The sequence below is a fragment of the Pongo pygmaeus genome, chromosome 3 (assembly GCF_028885625.2).
Source record: "Pongo pygmaeus isolate AG05252 chromosome 3, NHGRI_mPonPyg2-v2.0_pri, whole genome shotgun sequence".
NCBI classification, from domain to species: Eukaryota; Metazoa; Chordata; class Mammalia; order Primates; family Hominidae; genus Pongo; species Pongo pygmaeus.
Window position 1 is genome coordinate 46,810,654 of NC_072376.2, and position 15,883 is coordinate 46,826,536.

General features: G+C 37.4%; 1 protein-coding gene across 4 annotated transcripts in view; it reads left to right on the plus strand.

The window, feature by feature from the left end:
- GABRB1 (gamma-aminobutyric acid type A receptor subunit beta1) overlaps nucleotides 1–15,883 on the plus strand; it is a 433,789-nt gene that overhangs the window by 295,356 nt on the left and 122,550 nt on the right. The gene's annotated exons all lie outside the window — the stretch shown is intronic.

The following is a 15,883-nucleotide window of genomic DNA, read 5'->3' on the forward strand; positions in this document are numbered from 1 at the left end:
AGAGATAGCATAGATAATTGACTGATAAGGTCTTGGCATTGGTGAGGTGGATAGGATTATTAAAACAATTGAGGATTCTGTTTCAAACAAGACACTAAGTTTGGGTATAAAAGCATTTATAGATGAGGGAAAGAGGATTTGTTCTTCTTGAGGTTATCTTCTGGGCAATGTTCCATACCTGGTGGCTACTTTTTTTTTTTTTTTTTTTTTGGGACAGCGTCTCAGTCTGTCGCCTAGGCTGGAATGCAGTGACACGATCTCAGCTCACTGCAAGCTCCGCCTCCCGAGTTCACGCAGTTCTCCTGCCTCAGCCTCCCGAGTAGCTGGGACTACAGGTGCCCGCCACCACGCCCGGCTAAATTTTTGTATTTTTAGTAGAGACGGGGTTTCACCGTGTTAGCCAGGATGGTCTTCTCCTGACCTCGTGATCCACCTGCCTAGGCCTCCCAAAGTGCTGGGATTACAGGCGTGAGCCACCACGCCGGCCTCTGGGGGCTACTTTTTAGGGGACTTAAGAAAAATAAAGATTTGGAATAGCTACTTGAGTTCAGATGGAGAAAGAATTCACCAAAGATAATTGAAACAAATGTAGAATTGGATTCAGAACCTGAATAAGGCTGATGACCATGAATTTGTGGTGAAACTCTCTTAGACTGTTGTACCATATTGTCCTTCAGTATTTGATCAAGGGCAAAAGACGGATTGTCAAGCTTCTCACAGTACTGAGCCAATCAAAGGCAAGTCCTGGGGGCCGGGCGAGGTGGCTCATGCCTGTAATCCCAGCACTTTGGGAGGACGAGGTGGGCGGATCACGAGGTCAGGAGATTGAGACCATCCTGGCTAACACGGCGAAACCCCGTCTCTACTAAAAACACAAAAAAATTAGCCGGGCATGGTGGCAGGCACCTGTAGTCCCAGCTACTCGGGAGGCTGAGGCAGGAGAATGGCATGAACCTGGGAGGCGGAGCTTGTAGTGAGCCGGGAAAGCGCCACTGCACTCCAGGCTGAGCGACAGAGCGAGACTCAGTCTCAAAAAAAAAAAAAAAAAAGGCAAGTCCCATTTTCCATCAGGGCAGCTCAGAGCAAGGAGACTGGGGTTGTCTTTTTTCTGTCCCTCGAGATTGTCAGGCTTTTGGCTGAGGTCTGCATGTTAGACTTACAGCTCATGAACACTCACCAGTAATGCTCTGCCAGCCCCACTTCTATTACAAGTTAGACAAGCATGTAAAGATGGCCCTATTGCCCATCATGAGAGAAACATTGAGTTCCACAAAGCAGGAATAAACCAAGAAAAGCTCTGCTATTCTCAATGCATCTATTTATAAACTTCAATTTAGTGATGTTTTCATCTGTACACTTAGTCATTTCCAACAATACTCAACCCCAAAATTCATACTTACTCTCAACACTCTACTATGTAGACAAGAATATGTCCATTTTATTTCCCTACTTCCAAGAGGAAACCTTTTTCTTTTCTCTCAATAGGGTTCACATCATATAATTCTGAATTATTTATGTTAATTTTTCAAGTAGTGTTATATCGCTTTTCATAAGTAATCCTAAAGCGGCTTTTTAGCTGTGTTCTCTTGTCAGGATCCTACAACCAAAGCTAAAGGGCAACCATGATTGGTATGTCTTCTTGATTCTTATTAGTTCTTTGAATATAAAAGCCCTAAAGAGTGGACTGTGCAAGCACAAAACAAACAGTTTCATAGTTAAACAAAGGTGTTCTCAAACCAGACAGCTCTCAGAAGCAAAATAAAACTTTAATCCTATAATGAAGAAAAGAGATAGTTTTTAAAATGTATAACCAAAAAATAAAAAACAATAGCATTTCATAAGATGTCTCAGATAGTAACACATTAGAGTGAACAACAGAGTTTGGAGGATGGTACCCCATGAAATAAGGATTTCTAACGTCATCATGTGTAAGTAGGTATGCTCTTTCTAAGAATTTCTTCTTATAGTTTGCAATACAATGAGAGTATTTGCAGAGAAGATTTCAGCCTAGATTCTGAAATAAAGGAAGCCTAGTGATAAAAAATTGAAATTACAGAAATGAATGACGTAGAGCACAAATTGAAAATGTGTACAGCGTAAGAGTTGTAGCTGACTGTTGTGCTGTGCTCACTACTGTAGGAGACCCTTGATTTTCACAAAGGACATATGGTACCCAGTTAGTTCTTGGATAGGAAACAAGCTTGTTTTCCTCTAGATCATGCTCTCATGAAAGTCTCATGTTTACTATGCATAGCTTCCTAATGTAATTATAACTAAAGTTTTATTTCTTTTTAAACATCACTTTTTTACTGACCTGGCATTCACTAAATGGTTTTAAAGTCAATTGTTACATTTTTATATAGAACGTACAATGAATTTTTTCACAACTTATTTATAGTATCCGGTAAATTCTACTTTTCTCTTTTAGTTTATCCAAAGCATTCCTAACTATGAGCCACTACCTTTTTAGACTTCCCCACTTGTTCTTTACTTCCAGGGCCAGCACCAACAGCAGGAGTTGGTTCCTAGAGTGGTTAAGAGCCAGGCTCTAGTATTAAATGGCATACATTCAAATCCCTACTCTAGCATTTCCTAACTATGTGACATTGGCCAGTTTGATAGATCATTTTCATCCTCAGTTTCTTCCTCTCTGAAATAGCATCTGCATTTTAGCTTGATTGTAAGTATTAAATGAGATGTATGACATCATAAAAGGCCTGGTACATAGTTAATAATTGTTTGATTTTTTGAAGACCCATTTTTCACCCATACACCACCCAAATTGTTTTTTATGTATGAATGAAACAGGACTTTGCATTGAGATTCAACTGCTAGGGTAAAGGGAGGAAAAGCTAACTAGTTTTAATCACTAATTAATTTGCAATATATATGATTTAAATATGTGCCTGAGCTAAATTACAAATTAACGACTAACATTAAACTTGTATCATTACTGGAAGAGAGTCAAAAATCCAAATTACTAAATCCATGACAACTTTTTCTATGGTATGCAAATAGGTAATCTTGTTCTTTGACTTATTGGATATACCAGTAGGAGCTGAGTAAGAGATTCATGTATTAATGTCTTTCTGCCTTAATGGTTTTTACTCTCAGTCAAAGACATTTCCTTCCTCCACAGACTAATAAACACGTTACAACTTCCCTGAAGCCTATATAAATGACACCAGGGACATCACTTTCAGTAGGTTGAAGTGCATGCATTGTCTTATTTGAACGATTCATTGGGAGTTTATCATACATTATTTTTATTTCAATATTTTGTATAAGTATATTGTGATATTTCTAATACAGTTCTATTTCTGCTTGCACCCTTCAGTGACTCTCCGTTGTCTGCAGGATAGAGTCCATGTTTCCATATAAAGTCTCCTCTACCTTTCTACATTTATTTCCTGCCCTTCCTTGACAAGCCCCCTGTGCTCCTGCTATGCCAGAACACTTCAAGTTCCCTAATGTAATGTGTGTATGTTGTATTCAACTGTGCTAAAAAGACAAGAAAAAATAAGAAACTGTATAAAACCTATAAGAAATATTGAGCTTAGATAGTAAGTAAACCTGTAGCTTATGAGGTATAGGTAAAATTCATAGGATAATTAAGCATGGATAATGAGTAAGCAAGTACCTTGTGAAAACAAAGGCAGAATTCACATGATGTGTTCAATGTAGACAATAAATTAATAACATGTGACTTGCCAAAGAAACAATTAAATAGAAAAATATGATTGCACAAACAAGAATGTTACTTACAGATAGAAAGATCAAAGTCTTAATCATCAATTGATAACTATGATGCCCCCAAACGTGGCCACCCATTAGCAACACCCTAAAGGACCAATTCTGACCCCACATGTGCTCTTCCCAATAAATACAAGTAAAACTCATGGCTGGGGGAGTTGTTGCCAAGACACAGCTGTGTTTAAACTACATCATTCCCTACACCTCACTGGCCCAGAGTATGTTCTGTGAGCTATGTTTCTTGAACCTCAACTCTGGTCCTTATAATCACACTATCATTGGGAAAGTCTGAGGTGAGAGAAAGAAAGAGAGAGAGAGAGAGAGAGAGAGAGAGATGTATGAACATTGCATACCCCAGAATTCAGGTGCTGAAGTTCTTAAACCTGGTTGCACCCTATCATAAATGTAGCTTTCCCCGTATCTTTCCCTTTGTTTCTGTGTTTTAATTTGATTTACTATATCACATGATTCAAGTATTTTAATTTTGTCCGTGAGCCTTTCTGTTCTATGACGCTATGAGAAGTTTGAATGTTAGTATACCTAGAAGCTATTAAAGCATCAATATAACTTCTTCTATGACACTTGATCCTATCAGGGTTTTTTTCACATGTTTCTGCAAACGTTTTATTCTCTCTACCTAGAATGCCATTCCCCCATACCTTTCCAGTGAATAATTATTTATCCTTTAAAACTCAGATCACGCTGGTCTACTTTTAAAGTCTTTATCTCTGCTATTTGTTTCACCACTGTACTTTGTGTTAGACAGCATCTAAAATGGATTTCAATGATCCTCACTTTCTGGTATTCACATCAATGAGTAATTCCCTTCCCTTGAGTTTGTTTGGACTTACTTCATATGGATAGAATATAGCACAAGTGATACAATGTCATGTCTTGATCAGGTTTTAAAAAGCCTGACTTCTAGCCAGCTGGCCCTTTCTTACTGTTTTTCACTTGCTGTAATGGAAGCCAGTTGAGAGTTTCCCTATGGACATGCCTATGTGACAAGAAATGGAGAGAGGTCTCCAACTGCCAGCAAGATACTGAGGTTCCCAGTCCAACAGCATGTGAGGAACTTAACCCCACCAACAACCTTGTAAATGAGCTTGAGTATGAATCATCACTCAGCGGAGCTTTTAGATATGACCACAGTCCCAGCCAGCAACTTGATTGCAACCTTGTGAAAGGGCTTGAGGCAGAGGCACTAAACTACATCAAGCCCAGTTCGTTGGCTCACAAAATCTGTGAAATAACGCGTTCGTTGTTTTAAGCTACTAATTTTTGGAGGAATTTGTTATGCAGCAGTAGATAGGCAATAAATCAGCATATACTCGTCTAGTGTAGCACTAATCACAGAACACTGATGTAGTATGTCTGCACCACCCACAAGATTGTTAGCACCTTGAACCTTGAGAACAGGGCTTATTATTATTGTTATTATTATTAAGACGGAGTCTCACTCTATTGCCCAGGCTGGAGTGCAGTGGCGCGATCTTGGCTCACTGCAACCTCCGCCTCCTAGGTTCAAGTGATTCTCCTGCCTCAGCCTCCCAAGTAGCTGGGACTACAGGCACCTGCCACCACACCTGGCTAATTTTTTGTATTTTTAGTAGAGACTGGGTTTTACCACATTAGCCAGGTTGGTCTTGATTTCCTGACCTCATGATCCTCCTGCCTCAGCCTCCCAAAATGCTGGGATTACAGGTGTGAGCCACCATGCCCAGCCAGGGCTTCTATCTTAATAATGTTTTCCTAAGGTCTAGCAGCTCCTGTAATGAATTAAGTCTATGACTGGGATGTTTAGTGATTTGGAGGCACCTTGTGGTAAGTCATTTAATCATCATCATCATAGCAAACGTTTATTGAATCCTAGTCTTTCAAGGCAATTTTTAAATGCTTTATAGGTGTTATTTTACTTAATTACTAAAATTATCACAATTGAGAAAAGAGGAAACTGAGTCCAGAGAAGTCAGGTGACTTGCCCAAGGTCAACAGCTGATGGAGCCTGGCTATGGAGACAAGCAGTCTACCCAGAGTTCACATTCTTAACCACAAAGATTACATCCATATCCTATACTTCTGATAGTATATACATCTTATGTACATCTTATATTTTTAAAATATATTTACTAGCATAGCACCTTATTGTAAAGATGATCAATATATATGAGTGAACAAGTGAAGAAATCAGCACAAGCCTCTTTTTTTTTTTTGGCCTGAGTTTGTTTTTTGCTTCTGAGCCAGGGAGACATGCGCATCAGCAACAGAGGAATTTTTTGACTCTTCCCTGAGGATCCATTATTATCTGTGATGATGTGAAACAGAGACCATCAGTCCACAGAGACCTTTCAATTCCCCATGCTGTCTGAGTGAAAACTAAAGGAATGCCACGTTTTCAAGACCCTTTATTTCTGCCAGTTTTTGTTTCCATTTTGAACCTATTATTTTAAACGAACTCACTCAAAGGAAAAAGTGCATTATCTCTTTGAAATCAGATCCAACTGACACAGCAATCTCATTACATCATAGTTGTAGTCAAACCTGAAATAGTAGTAATTACAAATTGAAAGTGTTATTGGGGTGGGGAAGATTTTTCATAGATTGTAACAAACCAAATGTTGTGAACCTACACTATTTGTCCTCAACCTTCAGCCTGGATTCTGGGAAAATTAGTCTAACTCCACCACACAGAATTTCTTTTTCTATTTGGTATTTGATTTGATTTGTGCTCACCATGGCAAATTGGTCACACACTAAAATAGTATTGGAAGGATCATGGTCTTCCAATTAGCTGATTTAACTGCCAAAATTATAGGGGCGTACTGGATGAGTGATGGAAACCCATGTATGATATAAGATGCTTTATTGGCCTTACCTCCCTGTATGTATAGCCTGGGATGATAAATTAAATCATAACAAGATATAAACTACCTGAAAACCTAACTTCATTAGTGTCTTAACCATTTTTAGCCTTGGAGTTTTATAACCATTACATTAAACTGTGTTATGGCATTTCATTACCCATAAGTAGAAATAACATGGCAAAGAATATTGGGAACTTTTGGAGAATGTGATTCAGGGCAATTCTAAGTTGTGCCGAGAGTAAGAAAAGCTAATAAATGAGGTACAGGATCCGCAAAAGCAGTGAGAAATGCTGACTCTTCACAATTCACAACAAATGCTACTTCACAATTTTGCCTAGAAGTAGATTTCTATAGCATATGTGGGGATAGGATGGAAACTTACCGTCTAGATTAGTTAGATTCAAATTAATGAAATGCAGTTGTGGACTGATACGGTTTGGCTATGTCTCTACCCAGATCTCATCTTGAATTCCCAAGTGTTGTGGAGGGGACCCAGTGGGAGGTAATTGAATCATGGGGGCAGGTCTTTCCATTGCTGTTCTCATGGTAGTAAGTCTCCTGAGATCTGATGGTTATTATAAGAGAGAGTTTTCCTGCACAAGCTCTCTTCTCTTGTCTGCCACCACATGAGGCATGACTTTCACTTTCCACCATGATTGTGAGGCCTCCTCCACCAAGTGGAAATGTAAGTCCAACATTAGTATGCCTTTATCAGCAGCATAAAAATAGACTAATACAGTAATTGGTACCAGTAGAGTGGGGCGTTGCTAAAGAGACACTCGAAAATGTAGAACTGATTTTGGAACGGGGTATCAGGCAGGGATTGGGACAGTTTGGAGGGCTCAGAAGAAGACAGAAAAATGCGGGAAAGTTTGGAATTTCCTAGAGACTTGTTGAATAGCTTTGACCAAAAGCCTGATAGCAATATGGACAATAAGGTGCAGACTGAGGTGGTCTCAGAAGGAGATGAGGTACTTTTTGGAAACTGGATGAAACGTGACTCTTGTTATGTTTTAGCAAAGATACTGGTGGCATTTTGCCCCTGCCCTAGAGATCTGTGGAACTTTGAACTCGAGCAAGATGATTTAGGGTATCTTGTGGAAGAAATCTCTAAGCAGCAAAGCATTCAAAAGGTGACTTGGGTTCTGGTAAAGGCATTCAGTTTCATAAGGGAAGCAGAGCATAAAAATATAGAAAATTTGCAGCCTGACAATGTGATAGAAAAGAAAAAACCATTTTCTGAGGAGAAATTCAAGCTGGCTGCAGAAATTTGCATAAGTAACGAGGAGCCCAGTGTTAATTCCCAAGACAATGGGGAAAATGTCTCCAGGGCATTTCAGAGGTCTTCATGGCAGCCCCTCCCATCAAGGGATACGAGGCCTAGGAAAAAATGGCTTCCTGGGACGGGCCCAGGGTCCCCCACTGTGTGTAGTCTAGGGACTTGATGCCCTGTGTCCCAGCCACTCCAGCCATGACTAAAATGGGGCAAGGTACAGCTCAGGCTGTTGCTCCAGAGGACAGAAGCCCCAGGCCTTGGCAGTTTCCATGTGGTGTTGAGCCAGCAGGTGCACAGAGGTCAAGAATTGAGGTATGGGAACCTCTGCCTAGATTTCAGAAGATGTATGGAAATGCCTGGATGCCCAGGCAGAAGTTTGCTGCAGGGTTGGGGCCTTCATGGAGAACTTCTGCTAGGGCAGTGCAGAACAGAAATGTGGTGTCGGAGCCCCCCCACCCACACAGAGTCTGTACGGGGCACTGCCTAGTGAAGCTGTGAGAAGAGGGCCACTGTCCTCCAGGTCCCAGAATGGTAGATTCACCAACAGCTTGTACCATGTGCCTGGAAAAGCTGAAGACACTCAATGCCAGCCTATGAAAGCAACTAGGAGGGGGCTATACCCAGCAAAGCCACAGAGGAAGAGCCACCAAAGACCATGGGAAGCCACCTCTTTCATCAGCGTGACCTGGATGTGAGACATGGAGTCAAAGCAGATAATTTTGGAACTGTAAGATTTGAGTGCCTTGCTGGATTTCAGACTTGCATGGACCCTGTAGCCCCTTTGTTTTGGCCAGTATCTCCCATTTGGAATGGATGTATTTATCCAATGCCTGTACCCCCACTGTATCTAGGAAGTAACTAACTTGCTTTTGATTTTACAGGCTCATAGGTGGAAGGGACTTGCCTTGTCTCAGATGAGACTTCAGACTGTGGACTTTTGAGTTACTGCTGAAATGAGTTAAGACTTTGGGGGACTGTTGGGAAGGCATGAGTGGTTTTGAAATGTGAGGACATGAGATTTGGGAGAGGCCAGGGGTGGAATGATATGGTTTGGTTTTGTCCCCACTCAAATCTCATCATGAATTCCCAAGTGTTATGGGTGGGACCCAGTGGGAGGTATTTGAATCATGGGGGCAGGTCTTTTCCATGCTGTTCTTGTGGTAGTGAGTAAGCCTTATGAGATCTGATGGTCATTACAAGAGGGAGTTTTCCTGCACAAGCTATCTTCTCTTGTCTGCCACCATATGAGACTTGCCCTTCACCTTCCACCATGATAGTGAGGCATCCCCAGCATGTGGAACTGTAAGTCCAATAAACCTCTTTCTTTTGTAAATTACCCAGTCTCAGGTATGTCTTTATCAGCAGTGTGAAAATGAAATAATACATGGACAAGTATACTTTTAAAAAGTTTACTTTAAAAAATTTACTTATAAAAATAATAACAAATTATAATTGAAAATACTTTACTGTTGTTACTTAATATCTTTAGGAAAGCCCCTTGAGGGTTCTAATAAACAGAAAAGCAAGAAAAGCTATTTTGAAAAGAGTTTTAAACAGTACATCCCCTGAGCTTAAAACAATTTACAGAAAGCAAAGGCACTGAGAAATTTCCAGGGACTTCCCATAAAGCCTACTCTCTTAATTTGCTTTGGGGCTGCTGTAAGAGACTATCGCAGACTGGGTAATTTATTGTGAACAGAAATTTATTGACTCATGGCACTGGAGGCTGGGAAATCCAAGATTGAGGAGGGCCTGGCATCTGGCAAGGGCCTTCTTGCTGTGTCATCCCACAGGTAAAGGTGAAAGGACAAGAAAGGGTAACAGACAGAGGAAGTGAGAGAGGGAGGGAGGGGGCTGAAATCCCTCTTTTATAATGAGCCCACTCTCATGATAATGTTGTTCATCAATTCATGAGGGTGGAGCCCTCATGGCCAAATCACCTCTTAATAGTCCAACCTTTTAATACTGTTACAATGGCAATTAAATTTCAACATGAGTTTTGGAGGGGACAAACATTTAAATCATAGCATGAACACTCTGCAATATTTATATCAATAACATTTTACCTATACAAATTTGGGGGCAGAGTAAGCACATAGTTTTGTTGTTATTGTTGTTGTTTTTCTTGGTTTGTTTGTTTTTTCAGATGCAGTTTTGCTCTTGTCACCCATTCTGGAGTGCAGTGGTGTGATCTCATCTCACCACAACCTCTGCCTCCCGGATTCAAGCGATTCTCCTGCCTCAGCCTCCCAAGTAGCTGGGATTACAGGCATGTGCCATAACGCCTGGCTAATTTTGTACTTTTGTAGAGATGGGGTTTCTCCATGTTGGTCAGGCTGGTCTCAAACTCCTGACCGCTGGTGATCCACCCACCTCGGCCTCCCAAAGTGCTGGGATTACAGGCATGAGCCACCGTGCCTGGCCCTAAGCACATTTTCTTACTTAACAACTTCTCATGTGCAATACTTACAAAATTACTTAAGGATTTTCAGGAGCACTCTGGGAAAATAAAAAATAGTTTTAAATGCAAAAGATATATATAGATATAGATATAAACTGATTTAGAAATGGAAAAATCAAAAAATTATCAAAGATTTGAACATTTAATTAAGATAAGGTCATGGGTGCCAGTTTTATAGTCATGTAAGAGTGTAAATGAATCCGAGATCAAAATTTTAAGAACCATGGCTTTAGGATAAACCTTTTTTATTTCTTGAATAATAAAGACACACACATACAGTTATATTTCTTTGTTTCTATTGCTCCTTAAATAGTCTCAGTCCTATTAATTATAACTTGTAAGCAAAGTAATGAACTTGTATTTCACAAAGAAAACTAGGAAGTGTAATATTGAAAATTGTCCATTATACATAAGTATTTCAGCTGACTAGCAGAACTTATGGAAACATATAACATAACACAAATTTATGTGACCTTATATATTCTTTTAACATCTTTTTAAAGTGACTAAATTAAACACATTCATTAACATGCCCCAAAGCTACAACCACTCCACAGCATAAAAAGGAAGCAAATGTACATAAATATAAAAGCATGCTTAGTAATCAATGTTTAACTATTCTACCTTACTTAGAAATTATCTAAATAGCCAATGATTATTCATTAATTAAGTTCAATATCAGTCCTAGGCTTTAAGAGGGACATTGTAAAAATTATCTTCAAGCTGACATATCACAAAACATAATTACTATTGACATAAAGTTTGTCAGAATAATGATCCAGTTTATTTAAACACAAATTTATATTTTTCATAATCTTAAATATTATGTAGTATTAATGTTTTATTTATATTAGCACTATTTTATTTATATTAGCACTTATTTATCTAAATCAATCAAGACACAGCCCCTTTATATTGAGTCTTTATAATGTAATTTGTCAATGCTCTCATACAATGAGAGGTAAAGACCTTTTTAAATTTTTTATTTTTAATATTTGTGGGTACATAGTAGGTGTATATATTTATGGGGTACATGAGATATTTTGATACAGGCACAAAGACTCTTAGTGTGCTTATAAGTTCAGATCAACACTTTTGCCACAGGTTAATAGTAAACATTGAAACCCAAAAACTCATGGTCCAAATATCAAACAGCTTTCCATTCCATTGAATATAAGATTCTTAATTGATTTAAGCTCAAAATGGACAAAGAAGATATACATATACATACATATGTGTATATGTATATGTAAACAAACCAGTCTCTCTGTTATCTGTCACCCAAAGAGTATGGAACTCTTATCTGTATAACCTGTTAGCCATTTGTATAAATCACTAGATGATCAGATCATGAAACCAAATTCCCAGTCATTGCTGTCACCAATGGAGAATAAATTAGTGGCTATAAGCAAACCAGAAACAAAAAAAGGAACAAAAATCACTAGAGGGAAGAAAAATAGAGAAATTCAGTCGGCAAAATTAGGTTCTGTTGCCTCTTAGGTTTCATTTCTGGGAACCAAAAAGACACACCAACCTTAAATATCCTAATAAGATACACTATTCTGGCAACATATTTTACCTGGCTCTGTTAAATAAATCCATTGGATATTATAGTAGATTACCTCCGAAACGGTTCATGGGCAATCAGTTTAAAAAGATAAATTCATGTAGAAGTATAAAACAAAATGGATTAAAGATTTTAATGAGACTGGACATGGTGGCTCACACCTGTAATTCCAACACTTTGGTAGTTCAAGGCAGGAAGATTGCTTGAACCCAGGAGTTCAAGACCAGCCTGGACAATATAGCGAGACCCCCCATCTCTACAATAAAAAATTTAGGCAGGCATGGTGGTGCGTGCCTGTAGTCCCAGCTACTTGGGAGACTAAGGTCAGGGGATCGCTTGAGCCCAGGAAGTTGAGGCGGCAGTGCAGTGAGTCATGATCACACCATTGCACTCCAGCCTGGGCAACTGAGCTAGACTCTGTCTCAAAAAAAAAAAAAAAAAAAGATTTCAATTAACCCGTTAATTAATGAGAGATTTAGTAAGATGCTACAGCTCATTCAAAGGAGAATCCAAGGACTAGACATGCTGAAAAGACCTAGTATACTGAAAAAACATAGCATACTGAAAAGCATTTACAAATATATGCAAATTGGCAAAACTGGCCAATATCCACAGGGCAATAATCAATTGCAACTGCAATTCTACAGGTAGAAATTTGTTACTTTTCTATCATTTTTAAATAATGTAGAGAGTTCCAAAATAATTCATAGACAGTGAAGGTGAGATAATTTTGACTACTAGACATCTGGTCATCTTTTTGGTTCATTTCAAAATCTTTCACAATTTTTTTTCCTACAGAATGAAAGGTAAAGCCCTTTCTGAATTACAAATATAAAGAAATGTAGAGTGCTTATAAATTCAGATCTGTACTTTGCCACAGATCAAGATTAAACATAGCACAAAATTCATGGTCATATGTTTCCCTCCTCTGATATACTAAGATTTCTCTTTTGATCCAACAATTCCCAATGTACAGAGGAGATACTGTGAGGATTTAAAAAGATAATGTATGTAAAGTGCTTAGTACTGTTTCTTCCATTTTCCTATTTCTAGTTGCTGTATTAAACGTAGTATTTATCTATAAAATGGAGCAACTTATTTATAGAAAATTTGAACGTGAAATTTTAGGAAATGACTCAAGAGAGGAATGTTATTTTTACTTACTTTTATTAGAAAAATCTTCTATTTTCATAAGTGATACTAGAAGTTCTGCATATTTCTGAATATATCATTTACTGTAAGACTACTAATAATTAATATAAGATTCACAAATATTAACTTAATAAACTGCATTTAAATATTTTAAAATATACAAAATTCAAGAATCCTTTGCTGTGACTCATGTTTTTAAACCCAAATTATGATGCATAAGGAATATTCAAAATTGGGCTTTATGTGTTTATTGTACAATATTTTCTTAATTAACAATTAGGTCTAAAAATAAGATTTTCAGGGTACAAGATCTTGAATTTACTCAGTAGAATAATGATCTCTACTAAAATGTAGCTCTAATTTACACAGTTCTTGTGTAATAGGACTTCACAATTTATTTATTCATTTAAATAGGCAAGGTACCAAAAGAGCCTTTCATTCAGATTAATTAATTACTAGAGTTAATTGGAACATTCAGTTTCCAATTTCAGGTTACCATAAACCTGAAAATGTTTATCATGACTTTTATTATTCTGAAGTGTAATGGTCACAGAAATTAACTATGTTTAATGTAACCCAGGCAAAGTTCTATGTATCATTTCCCTTGTTAAGAAGTATATTTTTTAACTTTAACAATGTATGTGCTGTGTGCTCACATGTTCTTTATGAATACAGTGTATTTAGGGGTTTGTTTTGTTGTTTTTAGTTTGAGAGGTGGTGGTAGGAAAGGGAAGATGAGAAGAAGTGCACATTTATTTACTCTGAATTTCTAGTCACTAAAACTTTATTTTAAAAAGTTTGACTACTCTAAAAAAGGCACAGAACCTCTGTGCATTTTGTAATTTATTTGAAATTGATTTTTAGAAATCACAGCCTTCTTGCACTATAAATGATGTATTTCTACACAAATGGCAATAAACATGAATAAATTTGCATTATTAATCTTTAATAAAGAACAGTGTTGATAGTTTAAATTACACTTTAAATGTTTAAGGTGAATGTTGAAGGTGTGCTCTCTCTCTCTCTCTCTATATATATATATATCATTCTAATAATGCTAATCAAAAATATATAAAACTTATATAGGAAATAATATCACATTACTTTTTGTGACAAACTATTTTTGAAATATCTTTCTTTATGTCCATGTATGTTTCAGTTTTAATGCTTCTCTAAACATTGCTTTATTTTCTTCATTTTTTTACTCTGTCTTGAAGGTACAAATATAAGATCAGATTTATTTAAAGTTACCTTTTTATCATTTATTTTTAACTGACAAAAATTGTTTATATTTATTATGTACAACATGCTATTTTGAAATATCTATACATTGTAGAATGGCTAAATTGTTCTAATTCACATATGCATTACCCCACATATCATTTTTTAAAAATCTACTCTTTTAGCAATTTTCAAGAATACATTATTATTAACTAGAGTGACTGATTATCTCTCTAATCCCCTTTCCCCACCCAGTCCCTGGTAACCAACATTCTATTCTCTACTTCTATGACTTTAACTTGTTAGATTCCACATATGAGTGAGATCATGTGGCATTTGTCATTCTGTGCCAGGTTTATTTCACTTAACATAATGTCCTCCAGGTTTATCCATGCTATTGTAAATGACAAGACTTCCTTCTTTAAGACTGAATAGTATTTCATTGTGTATCTGTACACCATGCTTTCTTTATCCATTCAACTGTTAATGGACACTTAGTTGATTCCACATCCTTGCAACGAACATGGGAATGCAGATATCTCTTCAACAGACTGATTTTGTTTCCTTTGACTATATACCCAGTAGAGGGATTGCAGGATCATTGAGGAACTTCCATCCTGGTTCCATAATGGCTGTACTAATTTACATTCTCACCAACAGTGTGCTAGGCTTCTCTTTTCCCCACAACTCACCAACATTTATCTTTCATCTTTTCGATAATAACCATTCTAACGGATGTGAGGTAGTATTTTGATTTTAATTTGCACCTCTAATGATGAGTGATATTGAACAATTTTTTCATATACATGTTGGTTATTTGCATGTCTGCTTTTGAGAAGTATCCATTCAAATCCTTTGCCCATCTTTTAATTGGGTTATTTGTTTTCTTACTATTGATTTGTATGAGTTCCTTAGATATTTTGGACATTAACCCCTTGTCAGATGTTTGGTTTGCAAATTCTTTCATTTCATAGGCTGTCTCTTATCTCTGTTGATTGTTCTCTAAACAAATTGCTTTTGACATAATTTTTCCAGTTTACAATGGAAATTAAGCAAATTTAGATGATATTTGAAGTACAAATTGGATTGTGATCAAACTCACAATGGGTTGTAACACTAGCAGTGAATCAGAACCATATGACTTCATTTATCTTCCCCTGGATTTTATGTATGGAGCCACTAAGATCTGCCAGAAAATATTAATTTTTAATTGTTCATGAAGTTAGCATTCTAATGACACTAATCAAAATGATGTTTTAATGGTTAAAAACAGAAATCCTCTTGTACCATGTGAATACTTCCTTTTCTCATAGAAAAGTCCAGCCACTGGTCCACTCACTTAACATGGGAGGAAACTCAGACATAGATTAATCACTGAAGGCCTCATTGATTTATTCTTTTGGCAAGGACAATCATTTTGTTTCTTGAAAAGAAACCAACATTTTGTACTTCGAGGCCCTAATCTATTTGTATTCTTAATAGCAAGAGAAGAAGTAGGACCTTAACCCATGTTTATGCTTAGACTATTCAATGTGTATACCAGTGTTTTAGCCGCCTCTCTCTCAAGCCACAGGGTGTCTAAAATTTAA